Source organism: Alosa pseudoharengus, unplaced genomic scaffold (genome assembly GCF_046254945.1).
Source record: "Alosa pseudoharengus isolate Yale_2024_CS ecotype anadromous, Long Island Sound unplaced genomic scaffold, YU_APseudo_1.1 YU_APseudo_1.1_scf_21, whole genome shotgun sequence".
In the NCBI taxonomy this organism is placed as follows: Eukaryota; Metazoa; Chordata; class Actinopteri; order Clupeiformes; family Clupeidae; genus Alosa; species Alosa pseudoharengus.
In genome coordinates, this window is record NW_027468674.1 from 21,583,345 (window position 1) to 21,598,537 (window position 15,193).

The following is a 15,193-nucleotide window of genomic DNA, read 5'->3' on the forward strand; positions in this document are numbered from 1 at the left end:
GTTCCCATAAACCCTGCTGGGTGAGGAGGAGAAAGAGCACTCCTTCCTAGAGGTGATGGAGACACACAGACAGATTCAGAGTAACAACTCTACTTTATGGGAGAACAAGTGAAACTCATCAACCAAGAATTAACATGGTGTATTTTGACGTGTCCACAAATTTACTTGTTTTTGCACCAAATAATACAAAATGATATGATGTGGTGCTAAATAATAATACTATGTATATAAAAACATAATTTAATATGAAAATGGTGGTTATTTGATTACGGATTTTCCAGTGGATTTGTTCAGAAGAGGTGAAGTGACAGATATAGTTCAGAAGTTGTTGAAGTTGTTTGTTCAGAAGTTGGTGAAGTGACAGATATATTCACTATGTAAAAACACAGGTGTTCTACCACAAAATCTTAGGAGAAATTTTTATTATTAGCTTTGTCCATAGTTTGAGATGTGAGATCTGGGATCAAATCTCAGACTCAGAGACAGCAAGGCTGAGGAAAACACACACCAAACATCCGGAGAGAGAAAGTACTGGGGTGTCAAAGACTCAATGTACTGACAGAATCTGGTGTATTACATGTGAGTGTTCCAGGAAGAACTTTAGTACAAGATTCAGTTAGGTGACCAGTAAACACCTACACATTCTGAAACGGAATCCTACAAACCAGATCAATACAATCCTGAGGAAAATATATGTTATAAGAAATGTAAATGGATACTATATATATACAGTATATCTTATCAGGAATCTGATCTCTTCATAACATTTCTTTTCAACATTCACAGTAACCAAGGCTCCCAGACACAAAGGCCTGTGCAATAAAACATAAAAATCTTTCTCTAGAAACGGTGTGAAGATCACTCCAGCAACATGCCTATAATGGCATATTCATGCCTATGAATATACAAAATGCTACATCTTATCAGGAATCTGACCTCTTCATAACATCGCTTCTCAACATTCACAGCAAGGCTCCCAGACTCAAAGGCCTGTGCAATAAAACATAAAAATCTTTCTCTAGAAATGGTGTGAAGATCACTCCAGCAACATGCCTGTGATGGCATATTCATGCCTATATGAATATACAAAATGCTACATCTTATCAGGAATCTGACCTCTTCATAACATCTCTTCTCAACATTCACAGTAACCAAGGCTCCCAGACTCAAAGGCTTGTGCAATAAAACATAAAAATCTTTCTCTAGAAACGGTGTGAAGGTCACTCCAGCAACATGCCTGTGATGGGTTTGTCTTGTCTTCACTTTGGTCTCCTGGACATAATTCATACGGTATGCCCTCAAAGTCTCTCCAGTCAAGTTCATCCATCATCTTTAGGTCTATTTTGACCACAACCTTCTCTTTCAACATTGGGAAAGTACCTCCTGGTTTCTTGTTTCTCAGTCCACTCTTTTCGAGTCCTTCTGTTGCTTTTGATTGAACATTTAATCTGCACAATGACTTGACAATAAAGTTGAATCTAATGTAACCTGATCTACTGTAGGGCTGCACAATTAATCATAATTTGAACAAATGCAGTTAGCTAATCGAAAGACTGCAATTAATTGTGCAGCTCACAACTCTGCCCCAATGGTTAATCTAGTCACATCTATGATTTTTATATTCATGTCATCCTCCTTGTGTGATAGACAATGAAGCTCACTAAACATGAGTGCTGTGCCTGTGCTAGGCATGCTCATCAATCAGAAGTGGCCCCAGCTTAAAGCTGCAGTTGGCAAGTCTGATAGATTGAGGGGACTTAGCCAAAATTTTGAATGTTTACAACTCTCATGCCCCTCCCCCGATCCACCGAGCACCCTCTCATCGGGTTTTTTTCTAAATCCGGCTGATTTATGTTGTTCTGTCGGAACATAGTGTCGGTTTCAGTGAATATGATCAAAGTCCTTTTAGGCAAGTCCCTCCACTCGGCGGCCATTTGACAACGCTTTTTGGGCACTCGTCGGGCATCCATTTCGGCAGAAATGTGTGTGGGCAAGGCTTCACGACACCAATCTTGCTCTGGTGGCGAGATCACAACACATTATTGGCACGATGTCTTCACAACACACCATATGATTGGCTCAATGTATTCACATCACACCACATGATTGGCTCAATGTATTCACATGTCGACATTTTGCCGAGGAAGGGGTGGGATATGTGTAGACAACGGCCATATTGGCGTGACAAACTAGCCCCATGCATTTCTATGGAGTATTTTTTTAAGTGCTGTGTCTCTGATATGATCAAAAAAATCTTGCCAACTGCAGCTTTAAAGCACAATTTTGAACAAAAAAATTTGCAATGAGATATTTCCCCCAAATCGTGCAGCCTTCATCTACTGTACAGTGAGTGTCAATCTGAGCGTCATCCCACTCTCCTCCATCTGCTCTGCCTCCATCCTCTCCTTGGTGTCTTCTGCAGTTCCTGTCCAATGTTCCTCCCCAGCAGCGCCAGCCTCTGTTTTGAGATGGCTCTGAGGGTGTCTGTCTCACTGGTCCTCTGTCCTGCCACTGCAGACAAACACAGAGAAACACTCATAGATCAGAACAACCCTGATCAATAAGAAGAGGCAGAATGGGAATCTAGCTGTGCATAAACTTAGTCACAGAGTGAAGACAAACTTATGGCCACCATTACATCTAATCAAAGTACTGTACAACCAGAAATGTTCAGGTCACTTAAACTTTGGGGCAGCCGTGGCCTACTGGTTAGCACTTCGGACCTGTAACCAGATAGTTGCCGGTTCGAACCCTGACCAGTAGGCACGGCTGAAGTGCCCTTGAGCAAGGCACCTAACCCCTCACTGCTCCCCGAGCGCCGCTGTTGTTGCAGGCAGCTCACTGCGCCGGGATTAGTGTGTGCTTCACCTCACTGTGTGTTCACTGTGTGCTGAGTGTGTTTCACTAATTCACGGATTGGGATAAATTAAGAGACCAAATTTCCCTCACAGGGTCAAAAGAGTATATATACTTATACATACTATACTGTAATCTAGTTTCTAGAAATTGTAATCTAGTTTCCAGCTGCATCAGAACAAGAACCTCTGAATCAGCGAATTAAGGCAGTACCCATTATCATTGAAAATATGTTATATTATTATATATTAAGGTGATTGAGCCATTCATTTGGAATATGAAATGGTAAATCATTGGGCCACTAAACAAAACAAGATAAAATAGTTAAACATAAGAATGAATGCACTATATTGAATTTTACTGAAAATGTATAGTGCACATTTGACTTACAATTTGGTTTGGCGCATGAACTTGCACTCTGGACTGGCTGTTATTATGTCTCTCCTTCACTATCTTTTCTGAAGCATATACATTATGTGAAAATATATGCCTGTACATTTCCATAGACAATAAAGCATAATTATTCAATGCAAAATAATGTGTGTAATTTGTATCCAACATTAGTCACCAACCAACCACTGGTTCCCAATTAAAAACAACCATCAGTTAAAAATGCTGCAACATCTCCAAAAGATTGTCTCAGTTAACTGGTCAGTGTTCTTAACAAGTCAGCAAAATTTTAAGTCAAGAAGTATATTTTCCTTATATTCTTTATTATACATGCTCTTCTATTTCCATTTACATAAACATAACTACATTTCACTCACTTCATGGTGTGCCTTTTTAAAAATATTTTTAAAATCCTGATTCTACATCACACCAGGTTAGACAGCAAGGTCATCAATACAAAGATGTCATAAAATTGGAAATGGTGACATTGTGTGGTCACCATGTGGAACAGCACAAGGGGGACATGCCAAAGGCTCGCTCAAAACAGCACATACATGCAGAAATGGTAAAAGTACACACTTTTCAGAAGTACAGATACGTCCGTAAAAAAAGACTAGTAAAAAAAGTATAAGTAGCCTAGTGATTCAACTTCTCTACTCAACTAAAAGTAACAAAGTACAGGTTCTGAAATGTAAATGTAAGTATAAAAGTAAAAAGTATCTTAGCCTTGAAGGACTATTTTACCAGTTGTTTCTGTTAAAAGAAGCGGACTGTAACCTACAATAGTATATTCCAAGTTAACAACTGTAACTCCTAGTGAGGCAGTTAAGCTGAAAAATGTATCACTTTGTGATAAAAGCATCAAATCTGGTAGAAAAACTCACAAAGAGGATCTGATCAGATTTAGAATTGTTGGCACCTCAGATTTGGCCCCTGGGGATCAAAAAAAAAAAAGGCTGTCAAATATGGGTTTCTTTCGGTGAAAAGGGATTGGAAGCAGAAATTAACAACTAATAGTTACATATTAGGCCCTTAAATATTTAAATTATATATATATATATATATATATATATATATATATATTTATATAAAATGTGTCCATTGTGATACCAACTAGTACCATACAAGTTCATTATGTTCATATGCAGAGAAACAAACATTCCGTTAAAGGTAAGCTCGCTAATAGGCCTAGTAGGTCACAATATTTTCCGACAAATTTTTAAGATGGAAAAGCAAACAAAGAACATGATGTTTTCACATCTGTCCACATCCTGATAAAGCACTGAATTTAACAAATACGTTTTCCATAATCATGTAACCATTGTTTGAACCAATCTTCAGGTCATTCAAACTCAATCTGTAATCTAGTTTCCAGTTGCAGCAGAATGAATACACTGTATTGAATTTTAGTGAAATCTTATAGTGCACATTTGACTTACAAACCGGTTTGATGTATGAGCTTGCACTGAGAACTCTCTTGAGAGGATTTTTTTCATCTGAAAGAAATTCAAAAAGAAGACATCATCTGGCTGTTATCATGTCTCTCCTTCACTATCTTTCCTGACTGTCTCTCAAAGCATATGCATACATTATGTGAAATATTATGCCTGTACATAATTGTTCTATGCAAAATAATGTAGTTTTCAGTTGCAGCAGAACAAGAACCTCGAGGGTGATTGAGCTGTTCATAATATGAAATGGTAAATGATTTGGCCACTAAATAAAGGGGCAGCCTACTGGTTAGCGCTTCGGACTTGTAACCGGAGGGTTGCCGGTTCGAACCCCGACCAGTAGGCACGGCTGAAGTGTCCTTGAGCAAGGCACCTAACCCCTCACTGCTCCCTGAGCGCCGCTGTTGTTGCAGGCAGCTCACTGCACAGGGATTAGTGTGTTCATTGTGTGCTGAGTGTGTTTCACTAATTCACGGATTGGGATAAATGCAGATACCAAATTTCCCTCACGAGATCAAAAGAGTATACTTATGCTTACTTAAAACAAGTTAAAATAGTTAAAGATAAGAATTAATACACTGTATTGAATTTTACTGAAATTGTATTGTGCACATTTGACTTACAATTTGGTCTGAATATTCCTGCACTTTCAGCTCTCTTAAGAGGGAGTTTTTCATCTGAAAGAAATTCCAAAAGACATCATCTGTTATTATGTCTCTCCTCCGCAATCTCTTCTGACTGTCTCTCAAAGCAAATGCAGCATATAATATGTGGAAATATATGCCTGTACATTTCCACAGACTACACTAATGTATGTACTTTGACATGTATGGCATGTATCCAGCATTAGTACTAGCCAACCAACCACAACCAGTTAAAAATGCTACAAAATCTCCAAAAGATTATCTCAGTTAACTGCTCAGTGTTCTTAACAAGTCAGCAAAAAACAAGTCAATAAATACATTTTCTTCATTTTGCTCTTCTATTTTCCATTTACATAAACAAAATTACATTTCTGTACTACAGAACTTCAATGACAGGTTGGACAGACACAGAAAACTTCAAACATCACATCAGTCGTGGTCTGCCTCTTTCTTAATTTACATTTCCTGATTCTACATCATCACATCACTCTAGACAGCAAGGTCATCGATGCAAAGATAAAATTGGAAATGGTGAAATTGTGTGGTCACCATGGAAAAACACAAGGGGGACGTGCCAACGGCTTACTGGAAACAGCACAGTAACATGAGCCCACCATTTTACAGTCCAATAAAAACATAAATTCTCTCAGATTTCCAAAAAAGCCTCAAACCACAAAATGTGAGTATGGAACACATCTAGATAAATGTGTAAAGGCAGTGTAAATGTACTGTATGTGGGAAATACACACACACACACACACACACACAGAGACAGGTCTCAATTCACAAGCAATTTGACCAGTAAACAAAAATGTTAAAAATCTGCTCACTTTTGACATATGACGACAATGTCTCCTGCACTTTAAAGTCTCCATGAATGACCTGACACTTACGCAGCCCCCTCTCTGAGTCTGTGATGTCTCTCTGTTTCAGTGACACGTTTCCCTTCAGCAGGTCCTCAGAAAGGACACTCACTGTCCCCTCTGTCCCTTGTCCAGTCTCATGAAGGTAAATACAGTCTGTCCTCCTCAGCCTCTTCACTTCCATGGCAGCCACACTGGTCTCAACACAGAGGTGATGGCCAGGATCAAGTGATGTGGTCATTGGGGTCATTAGGGTCAGTGTAGATTTCAGCAGTAGAACATCTGTGGGCATGTGCATATGATATATGCATATACATTAAGACATGTGCTGACACATAGACATTTTTGTTCACTGTACCAAATTACTGAATGTGCATTACTAAGGATCATGAATAAGGACATTAACCATTTTGTACAACTGTTTACACACTAAGTTTTGATTTCATAAAACACCAAAACACAGTTGAAATTTAATAATATAATAATCACACATGCACATGTAGACTTCAGGTAGTAGAAAGCAAAACGTTCAATATAAAGTAGGCATTAGAGATGGAACAAAAAAATCTAGACTAATAAACCTTCTCTGCAGTTTGCTCATTGCATACTCACTGCATCTTAACAAATGCACTATAATACTGAAATACTCACATGGTGCACGAAGCTCGCCTCATTCGGTTGAAGGTCATTCAGCCCAGAATAAATCATGGACCCATCGTTGGTCATATCTTAGGTCCCCACACTGAAACTAAAACAACTTCAGAACTGTAACTATATTACAGATCAGTATTTAAAACAGCATAATGGTAGCATTCACATTTAGCACACCTGATTGCTACTGAACTATGTTTTTCTTAAAGATTCCTCGTTGCCATACAGCAAATGTAAGCTACATGAACACATATGATGGGAGAGGATGATTGTCTGTTAAAAATCCTCTTATAAACGCCTACCTCTGATTTAGGTAAAGCAATTTTGCCCAATAGCTGGTTTCCATTCTATATCCTTCATGCAGATTTCAGACACAGTTGAATAACAGTTCAAGTCTAAGGCTACACCTGCCCCTTTGAATTTTTCCACTTTGTGAAGGAATGCAAAATAACCAGTTGATCATGATATCCAGTGTCACTTTTCATGGAAAATGGGTCTCAGAGACAAACCCTGAGCTTTTACATTACATTACACATTACAAATACACAGTCAACCTGAAAGCACTGAATGCAAACAAATCTTCTGTAAACCTTTCTAACCTGTTGAACTAACACAACGTTATGATGTGAATAACCATTAAATTCAAGAAAGCTACAGTATTCCAGTGGTTCTCCATTGTGCTACAGCAAATCTGATATAACTTTTGTGTTCAGCTTGACATTGTCCATCAAAGTCATATTTTTTTAGGAAGCAATTATTTTTGTATTTGTTGTCCAGCAGACAACAATGTCAACATTATGATGTTAATCTGAAGTATAGTGTAGGCTAATTCTTCATCAGGCAATATTTTGAGAGCCTAATCTGATCATTGGGTAAGTGCTCAGTGTAACTAAGGGCTGGTGTCAGGTTCCATTCTATTTGGAGAAATTCTTGAGTTGCAGCCAACCACCAACAAAAATGACTTAAAGAAAAGTAAATGGGAACACTTCCCTGGGTCAGAAATATTTTCATATGTAGCGCCCCCTAGTGTACAGCTGACAACACCACCCCTAGAGCTAGACTGGTAGTGTGTGAATGTTAGATCAAGGGGAACTCTGTCCCAATGAGTTCCTTAGAAAAGTATACAAATACAATCTTTATTAAAGAGTTGAAGGTGTTGCTTTGGTTGGTCAACAATTACATACATACCAGTGGAATTACCAAAGGGGTAGGCAAACATTCAGAAAGCGTACCCCGTATGGAAAGCTCTGTGGCTAATAAGGCTTCACCTTAGACTTCATTAGGCTTTGATATCATTTGAGTTTCTGTTGATATCTAGGCTAGTCCACGATGGGAAATAATTTAAAGGAATCCAGTTGCATCTTTTCAGGAATTCCTTGTCAGGAATCTTGTCTTGAAAATAGTGACCCTGCAAGATCCTTAGCCGTTGCAAAATCATAGTCTGTGACTTAAATCTCTATGACTTATCTTTAGATGTGAGAGGGTCTGAAACTGTAATATAAAAAGTATTTTCCAATTCTTCCAAGTCTTCTGGTGTAAGGATGGCATTAGGCTATATTTATTGGCTAAATGTTGGTGCCCCTTGGTGCCCTGATGCACGTGGTGGCAGTGGCGGCTCTGCCACACGTAAACAATGCACACACCCCTGTTCAAGATACACGGCACTGCAAACATCATGACCTGTTGACCTGCCTAAAGCCGTTAAGGGTTCACACTACACTAATGCCCTCCTTACACTAAAAGACTTTGCAAAGATTTAGAAACTATTTTTGAATGACTACAGTCTTGGCAGTTGGATAGTTTGACTTTCAGTCCTTGCTTTTGCAGCTGCAAAAACACTTCCCCTAGTCACTCAAGACATGGTTCAACAGTGGATGAAAAGATGATTCCATCATCTATGTATAGAAGGACAGACTGGTAATGACAGTCCCCACACATGTGATGCTGAAACGTACCCGGAGCATTGCAGAGGCCAAATGGCATTCAATTAAACTTGAAGAGGCTGAACGTGGTGCAAAAGGCGATCTTTGACGAGGTCCAAGGTAAAAAAACATTTAGCCATTTAAGGACTCCTCTATCCTTGGAATCGCTGTATCTGTGTATACCTGTCTATCGCTGCACCTGTGTCTACTTCTATTTGTATCTTGACACCATTGCATCTAACCATTACCATGTATGGATTTATGTACTCACTGTCACCTTTCACTGAAAACAGTCCAAAGTCCTTTTTGTCCCCTGGTGCATACATGTTAGCACAGTTCTCAGTCTCTGGAGGATGTCCTCGCACGTCCAGGTTTAGCACAGAGCAGCCACTGGGTGTCGCAGATCGTTGCCTCATCCCTGTAGTACCTGGTCCCTTGTCCGGTGGTTCCCTCGCAATGTAGCGGGTCTCTCGCTCTGCTGTAGTGTTTTTTCCCAAAGGCACGCTGTCTGCTGAAGCTGTTGCTTTGGCTGGATGTCTCTCTCGTCGCTGCATTCCTGCAGGCACGTTCTAGATGTCCTTTCTTGTTGCAGGCTCGGCACTGGAAATCTTTGTATTTGCACTTTGCTGCTGAATGACCCTCTCGCTGACATCTGTAGCAGGTGTCTCCGCTAGCACAGTTGCCTTTTCAAGAGCATGAGCTTTCCCTCTGTTGCTGCTCACACTATCTGTTCTCAGCTGCGTTTGCTGGAACGTTTTCAAACTGCTCGTTGTGGACTCGAAATTATTCACAATGTCCTTTACTTTTGCCCATTTTAGCCGTTCTCCATAAGCAGCACTCAAAAGCGTAGTTCTTAGCTCTTTACTGCTAATGCCATAAACTAGCTGATCACGTAACTGTTCTTCTAGGGTCACGCCGAATTCGCAAGTGGTTGCCAGTCCTTTTAGTGCAGCAATATATTCTGACAAAGACTCTCCACTTTGTTGCTTTTGTGCACGGAATGTGTAACGCTCACTTAATATGTTCTTCTTTGGAACATAAAACTTTCTCAATGCTTTAACAATGTCCTCAAATGAGATTTCAGAAGGCTTTTTTCGGAGCTAATAAGTCTGTCAGTAATGAGAACGTCTTTGCACCTACCACGGATAAGAAAACAGCCCTTCGTTTTTCTTCCTGAATTCCGTTGGCTTCCACAAACTGTGCAAAACGTTGCTCATAGGTTTCGAAACTTTCACTGCCCTTGTTTAAGCACAAGCCCATCTCACTGCTAAAGACAGCCATCTCTGGTTCACTCGCTGGATGCTAGTGTCCTTTTGCTAGCTTGCAGTCATTATAAGCATCTTCTGTCTAGCTTCCAAACAGAAAACTTTGTGGTTAACAAATCCCATCCTCGTCGCCAGTTTGTTGTGTCCAAGTGGGAGCACGCATTAAACCATTTGAGAGTCGGTGGAGATGCAGTTTATTTGAACTTTATTTCACTAATGACCAAGTCACTGTACATACAATCTGCATTGGAAAAGAGAGCGCGCGAAAACAAAGAATATATTTTATGGTTCCCCCATGACCTGAAGGATCATGGGAGCTGGAGTTCACAATACCAATACACCATGATATTAGGAAACATAGACATAATATACATAGACGCCGCATCGACCGCTACTCCCTACCCCTTTCTTTTACTGTCTATGCTCCCTACTAGCGCTGACGAGACGTGGGGCCGCCATCTTGGATCGGTCATCCACTCCACTCAGTGTAATCTGTTTGGCTGGTGCAATGAGCTGTCAGCGCATTAAATTAATCATACCTCACTAAATACCTACGGAAGCGTATTGCTGCCACACTAAAATAAATAAAAAGGCTCAGTATTATGTAATTACGTGAAAAGTTTCTTGTTATAACAATATCTTTTTCATGTTTTAACAAGATATGTATGACGTTATTACATGAAATTATCCCGTTATTTCATGATACTGATATTTTCACATTATAACATGAAAATATCATGTTATTTCAAGATATGATATTTTTACGTTTTTACATATATATCACGTTATTACATGAAATTATCACGTTATTCAAGATAATGAAACTAAACGAAACGAGAGGCAATAATAGGATATGCTCGTTTACACGACTCAATCAAAATTCTATTTTAAGCTCGCAAGACATTCTCGTTATTGAACACGGTGGATGATATAGCCTATGCGAACACCAAAGCATTGTCCAGAATATTCTGCACCTGTGTGCAGTAGGCTAGCCTAGCGGAGTGGCAATCGGGAGAGTCGGGAGGATTCCCGGTGGGGCCGGGCTGATTACTGTAGTGTGATCTCAAAAAGCGCATGCTATTGCTGTTTGAATATTTTCTTTGCTGTGCTCTCCAGCAGCCTGCACTGTGCGACTGCAGTGCTTCACTTCTCACTCCCCGCGTCCCTTCCCCACAACCTTAGAAATGACAGCGATGACCTGACATGCAGGCTACCGAGCCAGAGCGCTCTATACATTCACCCACATTGCGTGAAGATTTGCATATTTATCAAAGCCCTTTCTCCCTCTTGTGTCAAGTTAGCGAAAGTTTAATTTATTGTGTTGATAAGAAGATAAAGCAGAACTATCAGGCTGTGTGAGCAGGCTATCCTGCACAGAATCTCTCTATCGGCCTCCTTTTCAGCAGCTCTCTGCCGATACACACACATCCCTCTTCGCTGCTCCTCAGTAAGATGGGAATTGTTGACCACACACATGTAGCCTACACACACATACACACATGCACAAAAACAAACACTTATCAAGCAGCACTGTGTAATAGCAGTCAGGGTGCAAGTTCATAGATACGACTAGTTATCATGTATGCCATGAGCTCTCGTGGCCTTGTTTCATTTAGTTTCGTTATTTTGAAATAACGTGATAATTTCATGTAATAACGTGATACATATCTTGTTAAAACGTGAAAAAGATATTGTTATAACAAGAACATTTTCACGTAATCACATAATACTGAGCCTTTTTATTTATTTTAGTTTGGCAGCAATACGCTTCCGTAAATACCGATCAGGTTTTCATGCGGTTTTTTTTTGCTGCAAAGGTCATACATGTAGCTATGATACAGGCCACATGGTTTGGCATATTTTAATATTCATAGTGGGTTTAACAGTAATAGAATATTCTGATATATGAATATGATAAAGTGACCTGACGTCCGATATCAAAACTGGGAACATAATCCAGGTTTGACAGCATAGACCAGGGATGGGCAAACTACGGCCCGCGGGCCGGATCCGGCCCGCCAAGCACTTTCATCCGGCCCGCCGAGCATTTCATTTAGGCTATTTATCAGGCTGCTCGCTATTTTTTTCCTGCGATAGACGTTGGTTAGCTTTACTGCAAACTGCTTTTCACTCTCCTTAGATAACGTTTACAATGTCAATGTCAAAACATCATGTTAAATAGAGATAACATCATGTTAAACTAGTTAACTCTTAGTTATCTCCTTTGCAGCAGATCTAACGTGAACATATGCAATCCATTTAATTGGGAACGCGTCTGCACTCACGAGAGGGAGAGAGAGCCGCAGGTTCCAGCTGGCTTGTGATTGTTGATAATTGATATCTCCTCCTTATAAGAAAGTTTTAAAAGGAAATCATGAAGGCAACAGTAGTTCCCACTACTGACCATTTAAAAACTGTGAGAGGGCCCAGCCGTAGGTACAGCACTAGCCATAGTGGAGCAGGCAGAAGATCATTGAGAAATAAACGTGAATTAAAGCGACTGTCTTAAAGCGATAGTGTACAATTTATACATTTGTTAAACAGCATAAAATTAGCAGTATTTTTAAAACAAATTAGCAGTATTTTAAAACAAATACTTTTCATACTAAATTATAGGCTATAAAATTTTTATTTTTTTAGGCGTGTGTCGTGGGGGGGGGGGTTGTGTGGCCCGCCGGCCAATTTTCAAAACCTAATGTGGCCCTTGAGCCAAAAAGTTTGCCCACCCCTGGCATAGACAAAACTAGTTTGATACAAGTTTAATAAGTTAAAAAATATAGTTCACAGTTGACAGAAAAGTTCCATCAACAGCATTATTCACAGTTCACAAAAAGGTTCCATAAACATTTAAGTGTGCCATTCAGACATCTGAGGGGTATTCCAAGTAGGCCTATGTGGTTTAGTGACAAACTTGGGTAAATTGACTTAGAATAAGTTGTAAACCTCCCAGTAGAAAAGCTGTATGATACAGGAAACATGGTTGTGTGTATTTTAATATTCATAGTGGGCTTAACAGTAATAGAATATTCTGATATATGATATATTATAAAGTGATGACATCCAATATAAAAACTGTGTGGTGGACACCGAAATTTTGACGATTGGTCCTGTCTCGACCTTTCTGACTCGTTTTGAATCGCCTTTGACTGCTCAGGGTGGCTGCCAACAGGCATACTGTATAGGCTACTCAAACATGTCCTAAAACAACCCTTAACGTTCGTTTTCAAAACTGTGCAACTCACTGAGTGGTTAGTGGTATTCGTTGATGTTCCAAAACAAGTAGCGTAGCGAAATACAGTTTCTGTCGTGTTTTATTTGGCATCCCATTGATTTCTGTTGGAAGACTCATTGCACGTTGATATTACTACGCCACCGTCTATGCTTCAGGTTCAAATATTGAGCGGAAGTTTATACACGGTTGTGAGGTGTCTGAATAAATAGTTCCACAATAGGCCTAGCAAATAAGACGGCTGTAAATCATACATTGCGCCAATATATTTGCTTTTAATAGTCAACGAACTCCACGAACAACTCGGTGAGTTGCACAGTTTTGAAAACGAACGTTAAGGGTTGTTTTAAGACATGTTTGAGTAGCCTATACAGTATGCCTGTTGGCAGCCATCCTAAGCAGTCAAAGGCGATTCAAAACAAGTCAGAAAAGTTGAGACAGGACCAATCGTCAAAATGTCGGTGTCCACCACTCTAGTTCATCCAAAACAAACCAGAAAGGGGCCTTAAAGTGCTAAAAACCAGAATTTTCCTTTAACATTTTCAGTTCAGTGCCATCAAAAATAAAGTGATGAACAGACATTGGTGTGGCATAAGTAAAGGAAATGGAGTAACTGGGTTCAATATCAACAGCATTTGTTAGACAAGTTCCATAAATATTGTAAAGTGCAAGTTTGTAGGTTTGTTTCTGATCCTTAAAAAACAGACATTGGTTTGTAAGTGTAACAGTTCATCAATTCAAGACAAAAATGTGACTTGTTCAGTGTCAATGGGTCAACAGTATCTGTTAAATAAAAAGGAATTAAGAAACATTTTAGAAACTGCTAAGATCAGCCCCGTTCATTGCAATAAGTAAAGAATCAGGGAGTGTCTTCACAGGCTCAGTGAGACAGAGGTTACAGTCATGCAGTTGGTTCTATGATTTCGACAACTGGTGCATGTCATTTTGTATGTTCCCACCTTGCTAAAATTGCTTGGGTACACTTTGGCTGAGAACAAAAGTGCTTAGTGAAACTGGGTAAAAGAGGACTGAGTCAACCAGACGATAGGAAAATGGGACACAGAATGCAGGTGATGAAGGTGGAGCTCATAAATCAAATATTCAGTCACAGTGTAGCAGATGCCCTGCAGTACTGCAATGAAGAGCTGCACCTTCCTCAGTTCCAGACCGTTCAGTTCATTCACAGTCTCCTTGAACAAGGCAGTTGTTCTGGGGAGATACAAAATAATAAATCAATGAATGAAAAAGAATTTGAGAGGCATCTTATTCTTGTTAGGGTAAATGACATGTGAATAATACAGTGTTGGGCAAGCTACTTCGAAATTGTAGTGAGCTAAACTATCAGTTACTCTGCCATGAATAAAACACTACACAAAACTACCACCCAGTCAAATGTATAGTAACACAAACACAGCAGTAGGCTAGTTCACTACACTAGCTACTTTAAATTGTGCTAATTTCACATGACAAGAAAAGTGTAGCTTGTGTGGCTAAGCTACTTGATAAATAAAGAAGTTGAGCTATTGAAAAGTTACTTTATTTAGGAAATAGTGAAGCTAGGCTACCACCAACACGCTTAGGCTACAAGTAGCAGCTAGCGATTGCCCAATAATAGGCTACAGTCTGTGCCACTTGTGTAAAATTCGCCGCCAAACCTAGTATGATTTATTTCTACAACAGCCTTCTTGTGTCAGTTGTAATCTAAGTCAGTGTTATGGAATATGACTTATCAACCAATAGTACGGTAATGTTAAATCTTACTTGTGAAAAGTAAATCCCCTGAGTATGGTCCGCCGATTTGAGCAGGAACATGCTGTCATATTGTGTCTTCTGCTGCAATGCAACGAGGAGTATGACCGGTCCAAGATGGCGGCCGCATTTCTTGTTTCCAGCAGCCAATGCGGCATCTATGTATATTATGT

At 39.7% G+C, this 15,193-nt stretch overlaps 1 long non-coding RNA gene across 2 annotated transcripts; it reads right to left on the bottom strand.

The window, feature by feature from the left end:
- Positions 1 to 3,284: 3,284 nt before the first annotated feature.
- LOC143137829 (uncharacterized) lies at positions 3,285 to 7,267 on the bottom strand. Of its 2 annotated transcripts, none has more exons than XR_012990107.1 (6): positions 7,158 to 7,267; positions 6,856 to 6,946; positions 6,172 to 6,486; positions 5,321 to 5,374; positions 4,686 to 4,742; positions 3,285 to 4,179 (listed from the first exon to the last, which is right to left on the bottom strand). It is a non-coding gene; the product is annotated as an uncharacterized LOC143137829 (long non-coding RNA). The 2 variants fall into 2 exon arrangements; XR_012990106.1 differs by having other exon boundaries at positions 6,856 to 6,952.
- Positions 7,268 to 15,193: the final 7,926 nt, after the last annotated feature.